This window comes from Echinops telfairi, unplaced genomic scaffold, assembly GCF_000313985.2.
Source record: "Echinops telfairi isolate 266 unplaced genomic scaffold, ASM31398v2 ScPeMD7_20;HRSCAF=75, whole genome shotgun sequence".
NCBI classification, from domain to species: domain Eukaryota; kingdom Metazoa; phylum Chordata; class Mammalia; order Afrosoricida; family Tenrecidae; genus Echinops; species Echinops telfairi.
In genome coordinates, this window is record NW_022103917.1 from 3,163,102 (window position 1) to 3,186,994 (window position 23,893).

Genomic DNA, 23,893 nt, shown 5'->3' on the forward strand with positions numbered 1-23,893 from the left:
ACTCCTCTAGCCATGGCGATTTCAATAGTCTCATGTGAATGTAAAAGTTTGACGCTGAAACAAGGAGGACTGACAAAGAATTGATGCATTTGAATTATGGTGTTGGCAAAAAATATTGAAAGTACCATGGACTGCCCAACTGACCAACAAATCTGTCTTGGGAGCAGTGCAGCCAGAATGCTCCTAAAAGGCAAGGATAGCAAGACTGTCTCATGCATTTTACACATGTCATCAGGCGAGACCAGTTCCTGGAGAAGGACGTCATGCTTGGTAAAGTAGAGGGACAACAAAGAGAAGATCCTAGACAAGATGGATTGAAAACATAAGAACAATGAAAAGGATGATATAGGACTGGGAGGTGTTTAACTCTGCTGTACATAGGATGACTGTGAATAAGAAACAATGCGGTGGAACCTACCAACAACAGAAGACTCATCCTAAGGGAGGCTCTGAGAAGTTTACCGATTTCAATTGACTTAGTGTAGATTCAATACTCCCAGTTGCTGTGTAATCAATTGCAACTCAAGATTTCCAGTACACCAAAGTATAACCATGCTCAACAAGGTTCTCAAAGACTAGACTGCAGGAAGCAGAAAACCAGGCCTTTCTTCTGTGGTGCCTCTCGGTGGGTGGATTTGAAGCTCCAACTTTCTTTGTTCATAGTCCAGGGTGTAAATTATTGGTACTACTCAAGAACTCCAGATTGAATCCTCAATCTAATTATACTCCAATTACATGCTTTTACACACAAGGACACATGGTTAGTGCATTAGCATACGACATTTTTGTCCAGAAAACAAGCTTTTGCGTATCAAGGGGGTCATCCTTTTGCTTCAGATAGAAAGCTTCCCCAAGTACTGTGGACCAAGGAAGGAACCATTTCCATTCTGCAGCATCCTTGCAGGCATTAAAGCAGAATAGATCAAGCAATGTGTATGGGATATAACAGAATCAAATTATGTCTAATTCAGTAAAAAAATTATATTTGTCACCTTCCTCAAATAAGTAAATCAGGCCTGTGCATCTGAGCTAGAACATGTGAAATTCTATAAAATACCATTATCAGGCCTCATATTTTTCCAAGCTTTTAGCTTTATTGAAGCTGAAGACACATTTTAATCTATACAAATTTTGTGAAAGCATTTCACTTAAGGACAGTAGATCTTTTAGTTTTAAATAGTCTAGTTTTGAACTTGAAATGAAAAGTGAGAGAGAAGTCATTTGCCCAGAATGTTCTGTTCAAACTAATTCCAAGCATAATTTTAGCAAAGCAATAAAATCATATGAGCTTTTTCCATCTCCTGTACAATTAGAGGCAAGATTTTTAAAAGTCTTTAATTCTTCTTTGTAAATTACTGGATCCAATTTTTTTTAAAGATCAACAAACAAAGCAATGAAATTGTAACATGCTCAAATTATACTGTTATAAATAGTCACACTACTTTGGCTCAATGTTTCCTAATCATCCTGCTCTGTGCAATTAAAAAGAGAAAACAACATATACATAAATTCATGTACACACACATGTACTCAGACAAACATACTCATACTTGTTTAGTATTTATTCTGGTACCTCTTTACATGCCTTTGGTAACCTTTTCTCTTTCCCTCTCTCACGCCCTCCGTCTCTTTGCATAAGTCACATTATGTGTTCCCTCTATGATTATTCAGCTCTTTTATTGATCATTTGAAATTACAATATTTTCATTTCCACCTCTCCCTGCACTCCCTTCCTATCGCCCCACTCAACCACCACACGGCTTTCAGAGCCTGCTTCTGTGGGTATGAATGCAATTTGACAGTTTCGTCATTATTTTTTAGAGATGCATAATATTTCATTGTATGTAGGTACCCAGTTTATTAATTCTTCTACAGATGGTCTTTTTGGCTTTTCCAATCTTTTGATATTGTGGATAATACTGATAAATATGGATGCACATACCTATGGTAGTGTTTGATTCTTTTGTCCCTTGGGGAATATACTGAATAAAGAGCTTGTCGGATCATAAGGCATTTCTATTCTCATTTGTTTAAAGGCGTTCCATACTGATTGTAGAGTTCTGCAAACCTACCAATATCGTATGAGTGTTCCAATCGCTGCTCATACTCTCCAGAACTTGCTATATCCTGATTTATTTAGATTTTTACTCTGATATCAGCACTGGTGTGAAGTGTTAGCTCATCATTGTTTTAACTTGCATATCTCTTATACCAATGAAGACAATCATTTCTTCACATGATTGTTAGCTGGCTGCATGTCATCTTTGATGTCCACTTTGAACTATATTGTTTTCCTTATTGGCAGGTTATTATTTTCTAATGATTTTCAATATTAGCCCTTTTTCTAGAACATCATTGTCATCTTTCTTCCAGTCTGTGGGCTTTTCTTTTGACAAAGGCTTCAGATTTACATTAATATTGTATTAGTATTTTGTCTTCTTTTGTGTGGGTGTTTTTATTATATTTGGTCATATGTTTCTGCCTTGTATTAAGGCCCTTAAGACTATTTCTTCTTTAAAAATGGACTTTTATATTTCTATGGTTCACGTTTCAGTCATTAATCCATACTGTGCACATTTTTGATGTTGTGTGGTATGGGGTCTGTTTTATTGCTTTGCAAGTGGAGATGCAATTTTTCCAGCATTATTTGTTGAAAAGACAGTCTCTTCCCTATAAAAGTCGTTCATCTTTTTTTTCCCAACAGAAATCTTTCATCGTTTTTTCGCCAATAAAAGTCTGTCATCAGAAAGCAGGCATCTATCGGTGCTTGGCTTTATTTATGGGTGCTCTCTTCACACAGATTGGTCTATATATCTATCAATATACAAGTATCAGCCTTTTTACCCATCATGACCATGTAACAGGTTGTAAAGTCAGGGATTGACAGGCTGTTTTTAAATTAGTGTTTTGCTTATCCTGGATTTACTTCTTTTCCATATAAAGTTGACAGGGGTTATTTTTCACTTTTTTTTTAATGAATTACCCTGGGGTATGGATTGGAATTGTATTGTACTTACATATTGCTTATTGTAATACTGAAATTTTCCATATATAACACTTTCCTATCCAAGGCCAATCTATCGTTTATCAAAGGATGTAGTTCTTTTATCAAAGAACTACAATGTCTTGTAGTTCTGCTTTAGTTATCTTTATGAAAGATAGTGTTACTCTGCTTAGGCTTATTACTATTTCATTTGGGGGAGGTGCTTATTGCAAATGATATTTTAAAATTTTCTTTTCGAGAGTTATCTTCCTTAATAATAAAGAATCTCCAATTTCCATCTCTAGATAACTGGACATACCTTGCAGAGGGGTAGTGGGGAGGAGATGAGTCACTTAGGGTTCAGTATAGCAATAATGAAACCCACAACCTTCCTCTAGTTCTTAAAGGCTTCCTCCCCACAACTACCATGAACCCAATTCTACCTTGCAAACCTGGTTAGACCAGAGGATGCATAGTGGTACAGAAGGGAACTGGAAATGCAGGGAATCTAGGACAGATGAACCACTCGGGACCAGGGGTGACAGGAGGGAAGGGGGGATAGAAAGGGAGAATTGATCACAGGGATCTACATATTACGTCCTCTCTGGGGGATGGGCAGCAGAGGGTGGGTGAAGGGAGACGCCGGGCAGTGTAAGATAAGATATAATAATAACTTATAAATTATTAAGGGTTCATGGGGGAGGGGGAGGGGAAAAAAGGAAAATGAGTTGATTCTGGGAACCCAAGAGGAAAGCAAATTTTGGGAATGATGAGGGCAACAAATGTATAGGTGTGCTTTACACATTGATCTATATATTGTGATGAATTGTATGAGCCCCAATAAAATGATTAAATAAAAAAATAATAATAAAGAATCATCTTGATTCTGAATGTTAATCTTTTAGCTTTCCATGTTGTCAATTTTTCAATTACTTCCAGCAATTATTTTATGGAATCTTTGGGGAGAAAAATATATAGATATAAAATCAGATTATCTTAAAACAGAGAGAGTTTTACTTCCTCTTTGCTTGTTTCTTTTTATTACTATTGTTATTAGTTGGGATTTAATTCATATATCATCCCAAATTTCAAATCACACCAAGTAGAACATACAATTGTTACCACAATCAGTTTTCAAATATCCTTTTTCTACATGGACTCCCTTTTACCCCACCTGCACCACTGTACCCCACTTCCTTCTGAGTCCCTTATTCTATTTACCATTTCTCTAAGTTCATCGATCATAGGTTTCATATAACAAAAAATGGAAAAGCATGTAACACAGCTTCAAGAAGGTGACCTTTTATTGACATAACACCTCTGAGATATACTCTAATTTGAACAAGCAAAAATCAAGCAAAACAATGCGACCTGAGACTACAGAAAGCTTTGGAAATGAGATCGGGTCCACACTGCATCATAAGGGGGATCTACTGACAAAGTTTTAAATGTTCAAGTCAGATTTCTGCCTTTGATCTTCTATACTCCTCTCTCCCAAGCAATCTGTTTAGTTGTCCCTTTCCTCCCATCCCTCAATTTTAGATAGCAGGAGTTCTCCGGCTTATTTCCTGTGTAGTTTCATAAATGAATCTTGGGCTCCCCCTGTCACCCATCACCTTCTGCACATCGGATTCTCACAATTTAAGCTCTGATACTGATCCCTCCCTTTGACTTCAGGTTACGTATATGGATTCCAGTCCTTCAGAGAATGATGATGGTGTGCTTCTTCCATGTGCACTTAGTTGACATCTCCCTTAGATTCTTTGCCAGTTTCTGAGACCGGAAATCTTTACAGGAGTAGAAAGTCCTAACTCTCTCCCCGGGCATAGCTGATGGTTAAACTGCTGACTTGGTTAGCAGTTTGAAGTCCAGCTAATAACCACTATGTGATGGGGTCGCTAAGAGTCCTAGTAGACTCAATGGAAGTGAATTTAATTTTTGGTCTTTGGTTGCCATTTTAGATGCTTTTGATTTCTACTTTCTGAGGATAAGAATTCCAGGACAATATTAAATAAGAGTGGTGATAAAATGCAATCCTGTCTCATTCCTGTTGGAGGAGGAATGCTTTGAGTTTCTCTCCATTGAGTGAAATGATGGTTACTGGTTTTACATATATAGTCTTTATGCTGTTGAGAAACGTTACTTTTTCCTATTTTATTGATTATATTTATCGAAAATAGATGTTACATTTGTTGAATGTATTTTATGGATCAATTAGTTTTTGTTGCCTTATTTTATAGTTGTTTTCCTAATATTGAACTATCCTTACATAGTTGGTATGAATCCCATGTGATCATAATGTATTTTCTTAATGCTGTTTAATTCTATTACCTAGAGTTCTGTTCAAGTTTTTTGCATCTATATTCATAAGGATTATTGGTCCATAGTTTTCTGTGCTGATGATGCCTTTTCCTGGTTTTGATATCAGGGTTATACTTGCTTCATAAACTGTGTTTTGTAGAATTTTCTTTTTCTATGTTCTGGCATACTTTATGTAGAATTACTGTTAAGTCTTCTGTAAGATCCCAGTCGAATTCACAAATAAAATCATCTGGGTCTGCTCTTTGATGTTGCTGTGAGTTTTTAATTACCTGATTTATTTCATCTTGGGTTACAGGTCTGTAATTGATTTTTTTTGTTATTTTACTTAATCCTACTCTTGATTTTTAATGTTATTCTATTATGATGTAAAAATGTGGTTTATAGCATCTCAGTGCTTTAAAATTTGTTGATACTTGATTAGATCATACAGAGTATGTGAGCACTTTACAAGTATGCCCACTGTGTTGCTGGGTGAAGTGTTCTGAATATGTCTAAGAGATCAAGATAATTAATTATTTTGTTTAGTCTCTCTGTAGCTTTGTGGCCTTCCTTCCAGGTAATCTGACTTTCTTAGAGAGAGCTGAATTCATATCTACGGTTATTGCTGACTGATTTGTGTCTTCAACCCTGTAAGAGTTTGATAAACCTGTTTTGAAGGTCTTTCATTGGGTGCATATCACTTTTTGTGTGTTTGGGGCTTGAATCATTGTATAATGGTCTTCTTAGTTGCTCATTATGGCTTTTGCATTCATGTTATCATAAATTAATATTGTCACTCCTGTTTTTTTTACTACTATTAGTTTAATATGTTTTTCCAAACTTAGATCACTAATGTTTTTAACATTGTGTCTGAGATTTATTTCCTTAAAGTAGCATATTGATGAGTCATATTTTCTAATTCATTCTGCTCATATCAGTTGCTTAACTGGTGAATTTAATCCACTACTATAGGTAGTTTCTATTGAAAGGTATGCTTTTATTGCTGCCATTTCACTGTATATTTTTATGGTGTTACTTTGTTAATTATAGTTTGCTGTGCTGATTTCATTTGGTTTATGGGTTGTTTTCCATTGTTTCCTTTGCTTTTTGTTTTTATATTATTGTTTATTAGGTATTAATGGTCTTGCTCTTTTAATTTTATTAATATTTTAACATTTTATTTGAGGTTTATTCACTTTTATAATTTTAACTATCTTATACTATCAAGTTTAAGATAGTTCATTGCCTTTTTGTGAACTACTTTTTGAAGATTTTTGTTCTAGTTTCTTCCCTCTAAATTTTTAGGCTATGCCTGGTTCTGATTTCTGTCCTCCCACAGAAGTTCTAAACTTTGTTTTTTTAATATTCTGGGTTTTTAAAAAAATTTTAGGCTTTTGCTTTGAGAGGAAATAGCAGTGCAACTGGTTATTTTGTCTTTTTTATTTTCAAGTCCTCATGCATGCTGATTTAATATGCTGTAATGCGCTTTCTGCATCAGTTTAGAAGTGGAACACCTATGTCTTTTAAATATGAGAAGAATTTTAAGTGTGGGCAAATGAGAACAAAAGTACCTGAAAGATAAAGAACATAGTCAAGACACTGATTAATGTGAATCAGAAATTTAGTGCCTGTGTTGCAGCTATGTATGCCGAAGAGGGAAAAAAATATAGTCAAATGTTTTCATTGAACAAAACACAATCCTAGTTTGAGTGCAAAGTCAATGCTTGCCCTTAGTAAAAGGGCAGAAATACCATCTGTGCATCAAAAATAGAAACAATAGAGGATACTGAAAATTTTAGGTTGGTAAAATGAAAAAATATAATCAGTATCATTGATGTTAAACAATTGGACAAAGAGTTGGAAAATTTAAAATGTCCAGTGGTGTGCTGGTATACCAGCCTTCTGATAACGCCATATGTAGTGTTTTCCATCTCTACGGTGAAAATACTCCCACCAAGACATATTTCAAGCCACTTATGCAATGCCATTGAAAGCAGACTTGAAAAGAGATGCACACAGTCCATTCTCCATAGCTGGCAAGAGCTGGTTCCAGGGCGCCATGAATACAACCAGGTTTCCAATAGCCAAATTTTAAAACGTTTCCATCACCGTATATATATTTTTCCTATAAGCTTTAACAACATCCTCAAACATATCAAAGATCATAGAGACCGCCCAGGAGCAGGTCACCTTCTATCCTGTTATCCTTTATGTAACTATAATTCATAGTCAACTTAATGAGAACAAAACCAGCTTTGCTAACACCTCGTTTCAATAAATCCATACCCTGTCAAATTTATGCATGTTCAGATTTTTATCACTGTAGGTTTTCCTGTTCCTGAAGCCCATAAAAACCTAATTGTACTAAATATATTTTTATTGTCAGCTGCTTTTCTGACTACATTTTTGACATTAGTCTGTGTGGCAGTACATAGTAATCAACTCTATAATGTGGAGTATTATTTCATTATATGAATAAACACCAATTTGCATATATATTTCCTTGTTGATGGACATTAGCCCCCTCCTCCAGTTTTCTGAATATTATTAATACAGCTGCACTATCATTGTTGTGAAAGGCTCTTGGTCAGTACTCATTTTCATTTATCTTTCAGCGTTATCTTGATGAGGGATTGCAGGTTTTAGTGGAAAGTAGATGTTAAGAAAATGTTAGTTTCCCAAAATGACTACATCATTCTGCAATCTCGCTAACGATATAGGAAACATGTGGATACTTCATGTCCTTGCCAACATTCAGAGCTGTCAGTCTTTTTCATTTTTGTTATTGTAGTGGGTGCTCAATGGTATCTCATTATGTTTTCAATTTACATTCCCTGATGACGAATGATATGGAGCAACTTTTCAAGAGCTTATTGCCAACTTTAGAGCTTTTTATATCAAATGTTTGTTCAAGTATTATGTCCATTTTTTAAAAGTATTAGTGTGGTGGTACTTATATAATTTTATGTCAACTTGAAGATATACAAGGGTGTAGTGGTAGTATTCAATCTGTTAATCAGGTCACAACCTGATGGTGCCTCCTGTGAGTGTGTCCTTCTCATAAGTAGAGCCTAGGGAACACCCCCCCTCCCTCTCTGACTTTCCTGCGTGTTGACCATTCTGAGAGCTGCCGGAGGTCCACTAACGCAACTTTCTATGCAACTTCCTGTGCTTTTCCTGCATTGTGCATCATTGCATGTGACTGTGTCTGAAGAGGGACTGATGGACTATTATCTGACTAATGGATTTGAGTTGGACTGGGCTTGGATGTATTCTTAATTGCTTGATATAAAGCTCTTTCAGACGCATATTTGAGTGTCACTGGATTTGTTTCTCTAGTTGGCTGGGCCTGACACAATTGGGTTGCCTGGATTTTGTTATTTAATCTTGTAATACTTTGTATATTAAAGGTATTAGGTCTTCATTGTTGGTAGGAGCCATTGAGTTGATTCCGACTATAGAAACCCTAGGTACACAGTGAAACGCCACACTGTCCTATACCAGCCACACAATTGTTCTTCTGTTTGAGTCCATTGTTGCAGTCACTGTGTGCACCCATCTTGGTGAGGGCCTTTTGCTTTTTCTCTTCCCATACATTCTCCTCAGTATTTATAAATATAGACATTAGTTACATGTTTTGAGAATATCTTCTCCCAATATGGCTTCTCTTATCCTTTTGAAACTGTGCTTTTGATAAAATGAAGTTATTAATATAATGAAGTTCATTGTATTATTATTATTGTTTTATGGAAAATATTGGAGTGTGCTGACAAAGATCTATGCCTAACTTCTATTCTATTCTATAAAATCTGCCTATTCTATAAAATCTATTCTATTCTATAAAATCTGCCTATTCTATAAAATCTGCCTCCAAGGGTACAGCTCACCATCTCTGGAGACATTTTCACTTGTCACAACAAGGAGCCCTGGAGCAAGAATGAGTGCTACTGTAATCAAGGGAGCAGGGCCAGGAATTCGGCCAAATGTCCTAAGACGCACAGAAAAGCCTCAAACAGCAATTATATGACACAAAACTTCAAGAGTATCATGTCTGAGAAACCCAAATTGAAGGCTCCCACATTTCTTCTAAGCATAGATTTGGCTACATTATTCAGAATTGTGTATCCTGTCTTTTCTCTCTTTGAAATGTTTTCTAACTTGTTTGGTGACTCATTTTTGGCCCACTGGCTTATTTATAATTGTATTGTATGTGCTAACAATCCTTGGATCTGTTAAAATATCCTATAGTTGTTAATGTCTAATTAGATCCAAAACTTTGAAGCCATTAGGCAATGATTCCCCATTCACCACACACTCACACTGCCCATGATAACTATTCATTTGTTTTCTGACTTTTTAGATCTACTAACTTTTTTATTTCACATATGTGTAATCATGTAATACACAGGTGTAGTTCAAAATTTCATGGAAAAATGAAATGAAAAGTTAATGGCATTCTTCAAAAAACATTTTGAAGTCCACTTGTACATACTTTTATTACCTGACTTCTTTCACTTAGCATAATCTTTTCCAGAGTAATTCATATTGCAGCTGCTATAATATATCACATCTCAGTACTTTATGATTAAACAATCTTCCACTGTATGGCTACCCCCTATTTGGTTTATCCATTCATTCATCAGTGGTTGAGCATCTGAGTTGCTACAACTTTTTGCCCTTTGGGAACAGTATGGCTATAACAACTTTGTACAAGTTTTTACTTCAGTATGTTTTTAAGTTTCTAGTCATTTTAGATAGTATACTGATATGCTGACAAGAGCTTAGATTGTGTTTATTTTTTATTTAACTGCATAAATATTTAAAGAGAAATGGATAAAATATTTTACAACATTAATCTAAAACAGTACTGTGGTAATCACATAATCTGTTGTCAACTTGTGAATGGGTGGAGTTCAGCCTGTCAATCGGGTCGCATCTTGATGATCTCATTTGGAGGTGCCACTGAGATAAAGAGCTCACTGGAGGCAGATACACTCACTCCCTGTGAGACATTACTTGCCATGAGTCTGATGGAGCTATGCTGATACAGCCAGAGCCCTAGAGCTGGAGGAGCCACATGAAGACTCATGCCAGTGCTGAGATCCTTCCACCACCACTGGATCTATAAGTATTTCCACCCACTGGCATGTGCTCTTCCTGCACTCGGCATTATTAAATGGCTGCCTAAGTCTAAAGAGGAATTTATGAACTAATATTGGACATATGGGCTAATGTTGGATTTATGGACTTGATCTGGACTTGGATATTCTAAATATATAATTCCCTTTTTATATAAAGATCTTTCTCATACACATATGAGTGTCTATGAATTTGTTTCTCTAATCTACCCAGATTAACACAAGTACATTCTCACACATGAGTATATGTGATCTCAAGTGAGGCTCTGTCACCTAAGTTCTGTTTCCTAAGTTTAAATCAACTAATCAGAAAAGTTGCCTGGCTATCTTCAAATAGCTTTTAGGAGGAAATATATCAAATATTTTCCAAAAAACAATATTTATATTATTGAGATAATTTTGCCCTTGAACTAGGAAACTATGTAATAGTAAGAGTTGCCATTTGAATTCATTTTCTAGTGCTCTGTAATGCACCGTTATGCATGTGGCAACTTGAAATTACATAAATGTATTTGGTGACTCTACTGTAGGTCAAAAAAGCCAGGAATCGCATATGCCCTCTTGACCTGAGGTCTCTGTACAGTGAACCTCCTGAAACTAGAAGACAGCTGAGCTGTGACATAACAGCAACACCAGCAGAACCAAGAGTCAAAGCATGAGCAAATAATGCTTAGTGCCTTTGGCCTGTGGTTGGCTTGTAGAGTGGGAGACCTGTGGACATTTAATTCAGGCACCTGAATTTGCTGATCCACATAGCTTGAGCTGTATGCCTTCAGGTTGGGGCTTACAGCAGACTTACATGCTCTTTGGGCATCTATTAGTATCCCTGAAAAAATTTTGTAACATATCCTTATGGACCGTTTTGTCTTGAGCATTTCTCATGTAATTAATAAACTATGAACTTCATTAATTAACCCTTTTATAATACATGTTGCCTGTGATTTCTGTGTAGCCATTACATCGGATGTTATAATCCTGATGTAAAACATAGATGTAGGAATGGATTTTGGACACACACTTAATTCTACCTCCAATCTAAGAACAATTACTTCTTAGGACATGTCCCTGCTAGATACATGCCTTGTTAGAGAGAACATGGAAGATACGAGTGCCGCAGCAAAGTGTGATAGAGAAACTAGATGGAGCCAGGCTATCGAAAAGAATAGCTTCTGGGGTCTGAAAGGCTTGTTTTGAAACAAGCAGCAATCTAAATAAAATGCCAACTAAGCCAACACGGAAGAAGCACACCAACCTATGTGATCCAAGAATTGTGAAATCTATAATCCAAGTCATGGGAAGTAATGGTATCAGAAGGGTATGTAGGACAGTGGAAGCCCAGAATACATTTGAGGGGTCTACATATCAAATAAGCCTCCAGTGATTTCCTTCTGAACAGTGACCAGGGATTTGAATAGCCTTGTTATTATACAGAACACATTGCAAATTAGATTATGATAGATGTAACTGGGTGAATATCCAGTACCATATCATTTGATCTCGCTTTTGACACATTCTGAAGTTTTCCCTACTTTTTAATATTTTTCTTTCTTTCATACTAGGGTTTGTTTATATCTGCTATATTTTGTTATTTTTGATAGCCTTCCTGACTGTTATATATTTTCTATGTTCTTTGATATATGAAACCTGGAATTGGAGAATCTATAGACACAGTAACTGGATTAAGGGTTACTGGGAGGTACAGCAGGGTAGGTTGAGAGAAAATCGGGAGCTAAGAACAAGGAGTACAAGAAGGACAAAAACGTTCTAAAATTGATTGTGGTAGCAATTATACAGCACTTTTCAATAGGACTAAAATATTGAATAGTATGGTTTTTGCATTGTATCCATCATAAAACGGTTTTTAGATAAATAGAATAAAACATAAACACAAAATAGAGAATACTAGTTAACACAACACAGGTGGGATTTTTTTAGAGGATCTTTTTAGCCATTTTGCATAGGTTTCCATTGATTGATAACTTATTTTTACTGGGTACCTTTAATTCATAACTCGCTAAAAGGTATATGTTATAAGTACCATTACAGATGGAAGGAAATGAGGAATGGAAATTTAAAATATGGACAAACAGTTCCAGACATATGGTGTGTTTGTGTTACTGGACTTAAGACCTCCTGGATGATGAATACATTATTATTCAAAGACTGGTTTCATCCCCAAATTCCCGGGCAACTGTCTTGAAAAGAACATTACCTTCTGCTACTACTTGAGAATAACCCAAGATATGCTTCTCCCATGGATCATCTAAATCAAGACACAAAAGTAGTACATCTATTTGCTGCAATGCAGCCTATGGATTAAGTAAGGGAAGGCATACTTCGTATGGACTACTTTGCCTTAGGGACTAGCTGCAACAGCGGGAGGTAGGAGGTAGGACAACATTATGCGATTTCTAGGAGCATTAAATAATTAGTTTATCTAGAAAACTGTATATTCCTGGGATGAAGTTATTGTGATGTGGAAAAAAATGCTGAACACATTCAAAGCATAATATGATGAAAAATATCCAGTGGGGAAATTGTACATGTGGCCCAAGGGCTGAATTCAGAGCTTGATATTGGTATGTGGAACAGCTCATAGACCACAAAGAAGATGAATGAACAAATGTGGAAAAGAAAAGGAATCTTGAATAAGAAGAAACAATGAAAGAAAGGAAGAAGAGAAGTTGTCAAAAAAGAGCCAGTGGCAGCTGCTACAGATCACGGGGACAACGAAACCTAGATCTTCAGGCTGCCTGTCATGCTCCAGAGACTGTACTTGTGAGACCCCAAGTGGGAACTCCTCTGGGTGAACTGGATTCCAGACACACTTGTACCCTGAGGACTAAAGCTGGAAAGCACATGGTGTCTAAGGTAGAAGATAGCTGCAACCAGAGTGGTGTACAGCTAATTGTTTGGTGAATAAACAAGGTCTTAGTACATCAACGCCCTGTATTGTTACATATTATCCCAGCAATCCTGTGCTATATTCTGCTTATGCTCCTTTATATTAGGGTGTATCTCTGAGGTATGTCGCCAATGGGGTTCACCCTCTTGAAGCTGTTATTTGTTTCTTTATTTTTCAGTAAATGAAACCTAGGCATGTGGAGCCTGCAAGGAAAACACACACACACACACACACACACACACACACACACACACACATATATAATCACAAGGGTTTGGGGGAAGGTGGATATAAAGGTGTGGAGGAAATAAGGAGATGTCAAGAAGTCCAGGAAGGAAAAATATGTTTCAGAAAGCATGTATGATTGTGGAAGAAATTGTATCACTATATTTGACATATTGAACTATGGAATGCTATGACATATATATTGCCTCCTAAGTTACAGTAAAATCTTTAAAAAGTCATAGATCCAGTAATGGGTTTTGCACTTGCACTAAATCCTCACTCCAACATAAGGACATTTAGTTCTTACATCACGGCCCTACTTGATACACACCTTCACAAAATGTTCACTGAATATAAGGGTGCTACAGCAAAGTGTGGTAGAGAAAGCAGATGGTGCCTGGCTATCAATCAGAATAGTGTCTGGGGTCTTAAGGGCTTGTATTCAAACAAGTGGCTATCTATTTAAGGAGTCAACTGAGTTCACTAAGAAGAAGCGCACCAGCTTGTGTGATCCAAAGATGACAAATACAAAATTCCAGTATGGTGAGAAGAAAAGCATCAGAACAAAAATTAGGAACACCCAATTTGTGGAGGGCTAGGGGGGTTGATGGGAGCCCAAAACCCATCTGCAGAGAATGTAGTCAGAGCGAGCCACTGGCAGATCCATTCTAGCCACAGATAAGAGTCTCAAGCAGCTTTCCTGTCAGGCAGAGATCATTATATTCTTGATTAGGCTGGATCAAGCACTAGGCTTATCCAATTGACCACCCTATTGATGGGACAAGAATTTGTTCTGGGTACAAGTATCCCTAACTTGTTCCAAGACGTACCGCTTTTGGCGGGACAGTCCCGATTTTTAACAATTTTTCCCGCGTCCTGCGGCGTTTTTAAAAAGTCCCGAGTTTTGGAAAGAATTCACGATAAGCTAGGGTATACACTTTTTGGCTGCCATGTGGCTATTTCGCCAGGATATGAGTTTTATTAATGGTGTCCCGCTTTACCAATGTTACAATCTGGTCTCCCTATCCAAGACAGAAATTTCTTCCCTGACATTTTGAATGTCGTTGGGGGTCTTTTCCTTCTTACACATTATTTGTACTTTTGTCGGTATACTTTTATGTTATTACTCTTACCACCTTAGTACAATTTTGTTTTTTTATTGTTTTCTGTTTGTTCTCCCAGCTGTGAAGCACAGGAGTGAATGCATAATGATAATAGCTTATACAAAGGGAGATAAGGAATGCAGGGGAGGGGAGGGGAGCACAGGGTGGGAAAGGGTGTTGGGGGCTTAACTAATTAAGATGGGAGAGGGAAGGGAACACTAGAAAGCATGGTGATTGCAAAACTCATCTTAAAGTTGATTTAACCATGGGTGTGTGGAATGCTGTAAAATTGATGTGGGGGTGACTATACAATTCTCCTTGATACGATTGAATGTTTGAACTATTGAGTTATATGATATATAAATTACTTGATAATAAAAGTGTTGGAAACAAAATTGCCCAGTGAAAGGATTAGCTGAAGTTTTTTTCTAAACAAAACCAAGGGCTTATATTGCTTGAAAACATGGACCAAGATGCTGAGTGCTTTCCTAAATTTGATAGGCATATTCAGGAAGCAGTGAAAGATAATTGTAAAATATATGAAGAAATAAATAACTCTCACTAATTTCCTGACTAGAAAAGAAACATAACCCTAACTCCCAAGGATACTTCAGATTATCCAAAACTTTCTAGAGGTGGAGTTATTACAACTTACAAAATAAGAGTCCAGGGGCAATCTCCACTTGCTTTGATTGGGGAAGGGGGTGGAGAGATCCTGATTTACAGGCAGGCATTTTAAGGACAACCCTTGAATTTATACCTGCAGGAAAGAAGTCCTCCCCTCCACTCCCCTCTCAATCTATGATGCAAGATTTCAAAAAGTTTGTGGAAGAAATAGAATGAAAACAATAGAATTCCTTAAAAACATTTTTGAAGGCCCTTGATATGTATTAAAATAAAATGATTGCTTATATGTAGTGTAATGTTTTCAAGTAAAGATCAGATGTATAAAGACTGATGATAAAGGCGATAATAATGAAACATTTTTTAAAAGAGAAAAATATTTGACTTTCATAAATATCAACTGACAACTGAGCTGTCAGTATAGAAGCCTAGCTAAAGTTGGGGACTACCTGTATTTGTTTAAATGTCACATACAATGTAAGTGTTAGAGGTTTCTTTCAAACCTAGTCTTGCTGAGTCAAAAATACATGTACTTGATTCTCTCCCCAATATGCAGGTTCTGATATGTAAAAAACAATTCTTGATAATTGCATGGTAACATTTCATAAAAAATGAGATCCATAAAGATCAGTGACATTAAATTTTACTGAGCAAAAGAATACTTGTAAAATTCCAAGCACCTCAATTGATGCTTCAACTTCCTAATTTTCTTAAGTGCACTTGGTTGTAATTATTTTAAATAATATATCAATTGGTCTAGCATCTTGATGAAGTCCTATAATTAATGTCATTTCTCGCCAAGAGTAGTTTTCTTAACTCACCGAGAGAATAAAGAGATAAGAATTTTGGGGAAGGGGGGAGGAATTCTCGTCTTTTGGTTCTGGTAAGTGAGGTTAATCTAGAATTCAAATGCTTTGTATAACTGATCAATTTATATTGAGTTTAATGTACAGCCAAATGTGATGATGGTATTAGATTGGGTTTTATAGCATTTCAATATTTTTTGCAAATGACTTCATTTTTCAAAATGTGGGTTAATTAGCATATAAAGCAAGCTGTTTTTATAATGGGCTAGTTCAATTTATACGTATAGTAACCAAGAGAAGTGGAAGAAAATAAAGGAAACTTAAATGACTTCTCCTGGAAATAAAATCACACCACACGGGAAGAATACAACAGAGGCATTCCGAGAACAGTTCCTTGTAGCAAGAGCAGTCATTATTTGGGAAGACATTGGGAGCAACCAACTTGAATATCCTAGGGTTTTACATTTCAGCTCTAAGGTTGCAAATGTCTAGAACTTACTACTCCTGTTCTTAATGGAAGAATCTAGGAAAATGTAGGACCAAGGAATTTCCAGAGAAAATCTCAGGATTGAGGTCAGCAAGCAAACAAAACTGCTAGCCTGAAATACATAGAAGGAACGGCCAAACCAAAAACACCCAGTCCTCCAGAGAGAACGTTGACAAGATTTACTTAGGGTTTCAGTTAGCCCACAAGTGGGTGGTTTCAACAAACAGAGGTTTATTCTCTCACAGTTTAAGAGGCTAGAAGTCTGCAGTCCATGTACTAGCCCAATGAGACGACATTCCTGCTGTGTTGGCTTGGGGGAAAGCCTGCGTCGCAGTTCAACATCAGTGGGCCTGACTTTCCTGAACAACTCTCTGTGGCGTGGCATCAATCTTTCCCTTAGTCTAAGAGGTGCTCAACACAGGGAATGCTGTGTCCAAAGGACATTCTCCATCTCTTCTTCGTGTGTGTGTGTGTGTGTGTGTGTGTGTGTGTGTGTGATGCTGAGTTTTATCTAAAGAATCCCTGGTGGCATAGTGAACACAAGTCGGGCTGCTAGCTACAAGGTCAGCAGTTCTAAACAACAAGCTACTCAACAAGAGATAGATGAGGCTTTCGACTCCCATAAAGAGTTACAGTCTCCAAAACCCACAGAAGGAGTTCTACTATTGACTTGAAAGGAGTGATTTTGCTTGTTTACTTGCTTGCTTGTTTGTTTTTAGGTTCTTCTGATCACTGCTCACTGGTTTCAATGGCTTTATAACCCAAAAGAGGTTGATTCAAAATGCAGTTAACATTCTGTAGATTATACCCTGCCACATTAGCCTAACTGCCTCTGATCCTGACTCATGAACATCATTCACTGCCGTCGAGTCCACCTATAGGACACATTAGAAATACTTCCATTGTTTTTCAACATTGTGAAACTTTTACGTGGGCAGAAAGCCTCATCTTTTTTCCTAAGGAGCAACTGGAGGGTACAAACGGCTGACCTTGAAATTATTAGCCCAAGTATAACCCACCGAACCACTACAGCACTGTCAATAATATCATGGTTAGCATTTACAAGACATACCATAATCACATCATAGCACAAAATAAGGGATAAACACATCAAATAATGAAATGAAGGATAATTACATAACCCAACCTCTTTTAGGTTATAAATCCATTGAAACCAGTGAGCTGTGATCAGAAGAACCTAAAAACAATTACATACAGAGACTCATGGTCTACAAAGTTAGACACATTTGGGGGAGACCCAATTCATATCTGGAAAGGAAGCTACCAGAATCGATAAGTTGGTCGATGTTGTTGTTATTATGTGCCATAGAGTCCGTAACGGGACCCTGTATACAATGGAATGAAATACTGTGTGTTCTCCGGCCATCCTCACAATGTTTGTTATATTTGAGCCCAATGTTGCAGCTCCTGTGAATTCACCCCCTTGACTATTTTCATCTTTTTTTTCCCCGACTTTCTACTGCACCAAGCATGATGTTTGTTTTTCTCCCCCAGGGACTGGCATCTCCGGATAACATGTCCAAAGTACAGGAGACAAAATATTGCCATGTATATGCTCCGGGACCCTTTGACTGTACTTTTTCATGGACAGATGTTTGTCCTTCTGTCAGTGTATGATATTTCCAATATTCTTTACCAACATCATAATTCAAATGCATCAGTTCCTCTGTGGTCTTCCTTATTAATTGTCCCAAGGTCACATGCCTATGAAGTGATTAAAAAGACCCTGGCTTGGTTATGGCAGTCCTCAAAGGGGCATCCTTGCTCCTCAACACTTTAAAGAAGTCTTGTCCTGCAGATTTACCCAATGTAATATCATTGGATTGCCTTCCTGGCCGATGCATCCATGCGTTTTGATTGTGAATTCAAATAAAATAACCCCCCAGAAAACTTTGATCTTTACTCCATTTATCATGATGTTTTATCTTGGCCCATTTTTGAGGGTTTTGGTTTTCTTTACATTGAATTGTAAACCATACTGAAGACTACAGTCCTTGGTCCTCATCACGATATTGTTAATAAGCATTCCTCCAAACCTGAGGCCTAGTTTTTCTTCAAATAGACCAGCTTCTAGGATTATCTGATTAGCATAAATATTTAATAAGTATAGTGAAAGGATAAAACTCTAATACACACCTTTTCTGATGATAAATAATGAAATACCCCCTAGTGCTCTTCAGATAACTACATCTCGGTCCATGTATTGGTTCTGAATGAGCACAATGAAGTATTCTGGAATTCCTACTCTTCTTAATGCAAGCCACAGTTTTGTTATGTTTTTTTAAGATCCACATTGTCAAATACCTTTGCACAGTCAACACGAATTAGTGCCTTTCTGGTATTCTTTACTTTGAGCCAAGCTCCATTTACCATCAGCAATGATAGCCCTTGGTCCGTGTCCTCTTTTCATAAGCCTCAAAATTCTTTCAGATTCTTCTCAATGTTTCAATTCTCAATTCTACTCAATTCTTCTCAACTGCTACAACCATTACTGAATGATTGTCAGCAAAATTGTCCTTGCATTCAATATCAATAATTTTGCTTACTAATGACTGCATTCTGTTGGGTCACCTTTCTTTGGGATGGGCACAAATACAGCTTTCTTGCAGATGCTTGGCCAAATTGCTGTTTCCTAACTTTCTTGGTGTAGACAAGGAGTGCTTCCAATCCTTTACCAGCCTCTGAAACATCTCAGCTGGTATACAATCAGTTGGTATACTCTAAAGCTTTAGGGTTGCTTTGTGTTGTTTAATCATTTTATTGGGAGCTCTTACAGATATCCTAACATTCCATTGTTCAATCACATCAAGCAGTATTGTAAAATTGCTACCACAGTCAGTTTTAAAACAGTTCTTCTTAAAATCCTTGATATCAGCTCCCCTATGCCCCCCACCCTATTCTTCAGGAACCCTCTATATATTTATATGTGTGTGTATACATCATCCAATATATCCATTCACCTGCAATTCTGTTGTTCACTCCACTCCCCCTTGTCCACCTTCCCATACCTCAGGGGATAGCGTATGAAGACTTGGCCATTTGGACCCTTCTAAGGACACTTGGATGGACAGAATTTGTATCAGAGGGTCAGGTGTAAAAACACACTTCAAATATTGAATTGGAGGAGGTTTAGTGTAGAGAAATATATATATAGGAGGATGGAAAAGAAGCAGGAAGATCTCCGTTTTTCACATTAATGCCAATCATAAATCATGCTCTTTGGACAAGGCATATAACATTGAGTTAGTTAATTGTGCCAACCTGGCCGATAATCACATGTGGGGCTAATTGTAAGGTGGAGGGATAAATGGGTGGTGAGCCTCGCCTTTCTAGTTCTCAGGTCTCTTGCTTTGTGATGGTTGCACCGGGTGCAGCTGCCTTAGCAGTTCCCTGCTTCAGCTTGCAAGATTGACTTCCTACAAGACATCCCCAAGGAGAAGCTACATGGACCTATCCCGATGCAGCCCTGGGTGCTGGAGCAGCCGTGTGGAGACCCCTGCTAGTGCTGAGATGTTTATTCATTCACGAACTCAGCTTTCCTCCTGCAGTCAGCATCATTGCCTCTGTTTTGTGAGGTGGAGGACTTTGTGGACTGGTGTTGGGTTAATGGGTTAATGTTGGACTTGTGGACTTGGATTGGGTTGGGATGTTTTCGTGATGCACATTTTCTTTACATAAAACTCTCTCTTATACATGACTTGCTGTGGATTTGTTTCTCCAAAGTACCCAGACTAATACAAACATCAAGTAGAAAAAATCATTTGGTCAATTAAAATCAGCCAGCTTATGACAATAGCCAACTCAGTGCCCATATGATGAGCAAAAGGAGAGGCTATCTTGCCAGGAATGGAGACTATGCCTGGTATTATCAAGACAGATCCCCACTACTTCAAGGCTAATGGAATAACCCCCTGAGAATCCAACACATCTGCAGTAGAGACCAACCTTGAGGCCTGGCAGGCCTGATATGACTTTTTGTCAAAGAGGTTATGGTAGTTACATAATCTGTGTTAATTTGAGAGGATTAAGAGTAAAGGAATGGAGTCTAGCCTGTCAATCAGATCTCAGTTGATGACCTTATTTGGAGGCTCTAAGGAGATCAATAGCTCACTGTAGGTGGGAAATACGCACACTCCCTAGGAAACATTCCAGCTGACAAGACACATGGAGCTACATTAGTGTCCCGAGCTAGAGCTAGAGGATCACAGAGACCCCTGCCAGTGCTGAGATGCACATACTTCCATTGTCACTGGATCTGCACTACTTCCCAACCACCAGCCTGTCATCTTCCTGAATTTGGTGTCATTTCATTTATTTCGTGAGTCTGAAGAGGACTTTATAGATTTCTATCAGACATATGTGCTAATATCAGACTTATAGACTTGATCTGGACTGGGCTGGGAGATTTTCTCAATATTCAAATGCTCTTGCTATAACGCTCTTTCTTACACACATATGAGTCTCTATGAATTTGTTTCTCTAGTCTACCTAGACTAACACAGAGGTCAATAAGTCACTGAGGGACAAAGACATTTGGTCCCTTCCATTTACTTACTACAGAAATAGGCATTTATTCCTTGTTTGCCTTAATCACAGGGTCTCCCTCAATCCCAATATTATAAGGCATATGAATATTTTTGATCCATTAGCATGTGATTATATATATCAACATATCACATTAGGGCATAAAATCTACAATTAAGGAGGTGCGGTAGTTGTGTTTTGTGTCAACTTGGGTAGGCCAATTAACACCTTGTCAAATCCCCCATTAGACAAGATTATGATAAACAGAGAAAGGAGTAAAGCTGCCAAGGATTTCTTCTTGCTTGGACCCCCAATCATTGCTCATGGAAGCAGCAGTTCAGAGGTCAAAGGGTGCATTGTATTGGGTAAAGTAGAGGGTCAGTGAGAATGGGAACAACCCTCAATGGGTTGAACTGACATGAAGCTTCAACAAGGAACTCCAACCTAATGGTTGTAAGATGGCACAGGACCTGGCAGTGGTTCCTCGGTTGCATCTATGATCACTATGTGTAGGAATGAACTGGCAGGCCCCTAACAACAACAAACAACAGACAGTTAGACCTGCGGTGATAGTGACAGTAGGGGAATAGAGCAGATAAGTGTCATGCCAAGGTGTTCTGGATAAGGGTGTCCCAAACTTTATGTGCACATGAATCACCTAGGAGTCTCATTAAAATGCAGGTAATTAGTCACTAGCTATGAGGGGAGTCAAAACTGGACATTTCTAACAAGCCTGATGCAGCACAGCTGGTCCTGCCACCACACATGCAGGCATAAGGATCCAGAGAAGCCTGCCTCGGTCGTTCTCTTTTATGGCACACGCCCAACTTTCTGTTTACAATTGCAGTCACTGTCCTCTGTGGCAGATCCTTTCAAATGCCTTTGTAATATAGGCTGAAGGAGAGCTTCCAGATGCCCATGTACTTCTACCAGGGATATAGGATTGCCTTATTTGTAGGCGTTTGTTGATTACAATAGCATTATGATAAGGATGGGTTGCTATAACAAGATAATTTGGGGAGATTTCATCAAGAGATCTTATTATTTGGGCCCTCTTCATATTCTTCTGATTACAAAAATGTAAACATTTTGCATCCTCCCTCCACCACTCCTCCATTCTATCTGCATTTCCATCTGTCTTATGGATCATAATAAACGCTCCGACCTCAACCTTTCTAATACATTGTGCTTGTGCTACTGTAATGCACAAAGTGTCTTGAGTAGAGGAATCAGTTGATCTATGGATAAAGAATCCCTAGTAGTACAGTGCTTAAGCACTGGGCTGTTAACTGAAAGGCCGGAGGTTTAAACCCAGCATTCATTCTGAAAGAAGAAGTTGTGGCAGCTTGTTTTCATAAAGATGTACAGTCTTGGAACCCTATGAGGTCAGTGATACTCCATCCTACACAGTTACTGTAACTTGGAATCAACAGTATCTGGTTTGGTTTTGCGCTGCATAAAAAACCACCGCAAGGATTAGTAGCAAAAAACAATTACCTTAGTTTGGCAGGTTGCTGGGCTCAGTCTGATTATTCTTACTAAGGCCCTTTATCAATAATTGTTTCTTCATTCTCATGTTAGGTTCCTGGCTCGGTTGTTTGAAAGTGATGGGTAAGCATCTTTTTTCCATGATGTCAACACATCTGGCTGACTTGGGGCTCCTCACAACGTGGTTATATCAAGAAATCAGATTTCTCCGATGGGATTCATCTCTCCCAGAGTTACAGTTCCAGGAAAACCAGAGGGAATCTGTACAGTTACTTATGACCTAGCCTCCAAAGTGACAATGCATAACTTCTGCCTTAGTCTATTAGCACAAGCAGTCACAGGCTCTATAAACTTCTAAAAATAGATGAACAAACATCATTTCCCAATGAAGGAATAACTTATACATCCATGTTGTAAAGGAATTAATGGCAGTTACCATTGACATAACCTAACCATAAGCACTTTGGGGCAAAAATGGAAGAAGTATGATACTATAGTCATAATAAATTTTTCTAGAGAACTCTGCCCAAACTGTTAGAGCTGGAATGGAGAGAAGAATTATTAGAAGCCGTAGGCAAAGGTATAGAATATTAGAAAGGGAAGAAATTTCTCTAATGTCTAGAAAGAGAGGTGATATAGGTAGAAATAAATTTTCCAGAATATTTGCCTTCCCAAGCCACAAGTGTCTCAGTATCACCGCAGAGCAGAAGTACAATAAGTTGTCCAAGATTATAACTCAATGTGAGAGAGTCAATTTAGATTCATCGCGACAGAGCAGAACTGCCCTTTTGGGTTTCTAATACTATACATCTTTACAGGAGCAGACAGCCTCATCTTTCTCCCAAGGAGTAACTGGGGATTTGAACTGCTGACCTTGCAGTTAGCAGCAAGACACTAGTAAGCCATTATGTCAACAAGGCTTCTGTCCAAGGTTAGAGAAATAGCAAACTTTGATCTGATAAACTTGTGTTCCCTGATCCAGCAAGTAATCTTTGAGCCACATAGCAATTCACTATATCTAACTGACTTCAGCCATGATTAAATAATAATAATGATATCAAATACCATAATTTGTGCTTTTCATTCCTTACAAACACTGGGATCGGAAAATTGGTATAAAGGAAGAATTATGGAGAGGTATAGATGTTGACATTGCAATTAACAAGATTATCGCACAGGAGATATATTGACTAGGGTTTTTTTTGTTATTGTTTTGTTTTTAAGAAAACATACATAAAAGCCGAATTAATTCACCCAATATGGGCCTAGGATGGCACTGTAACTGCAA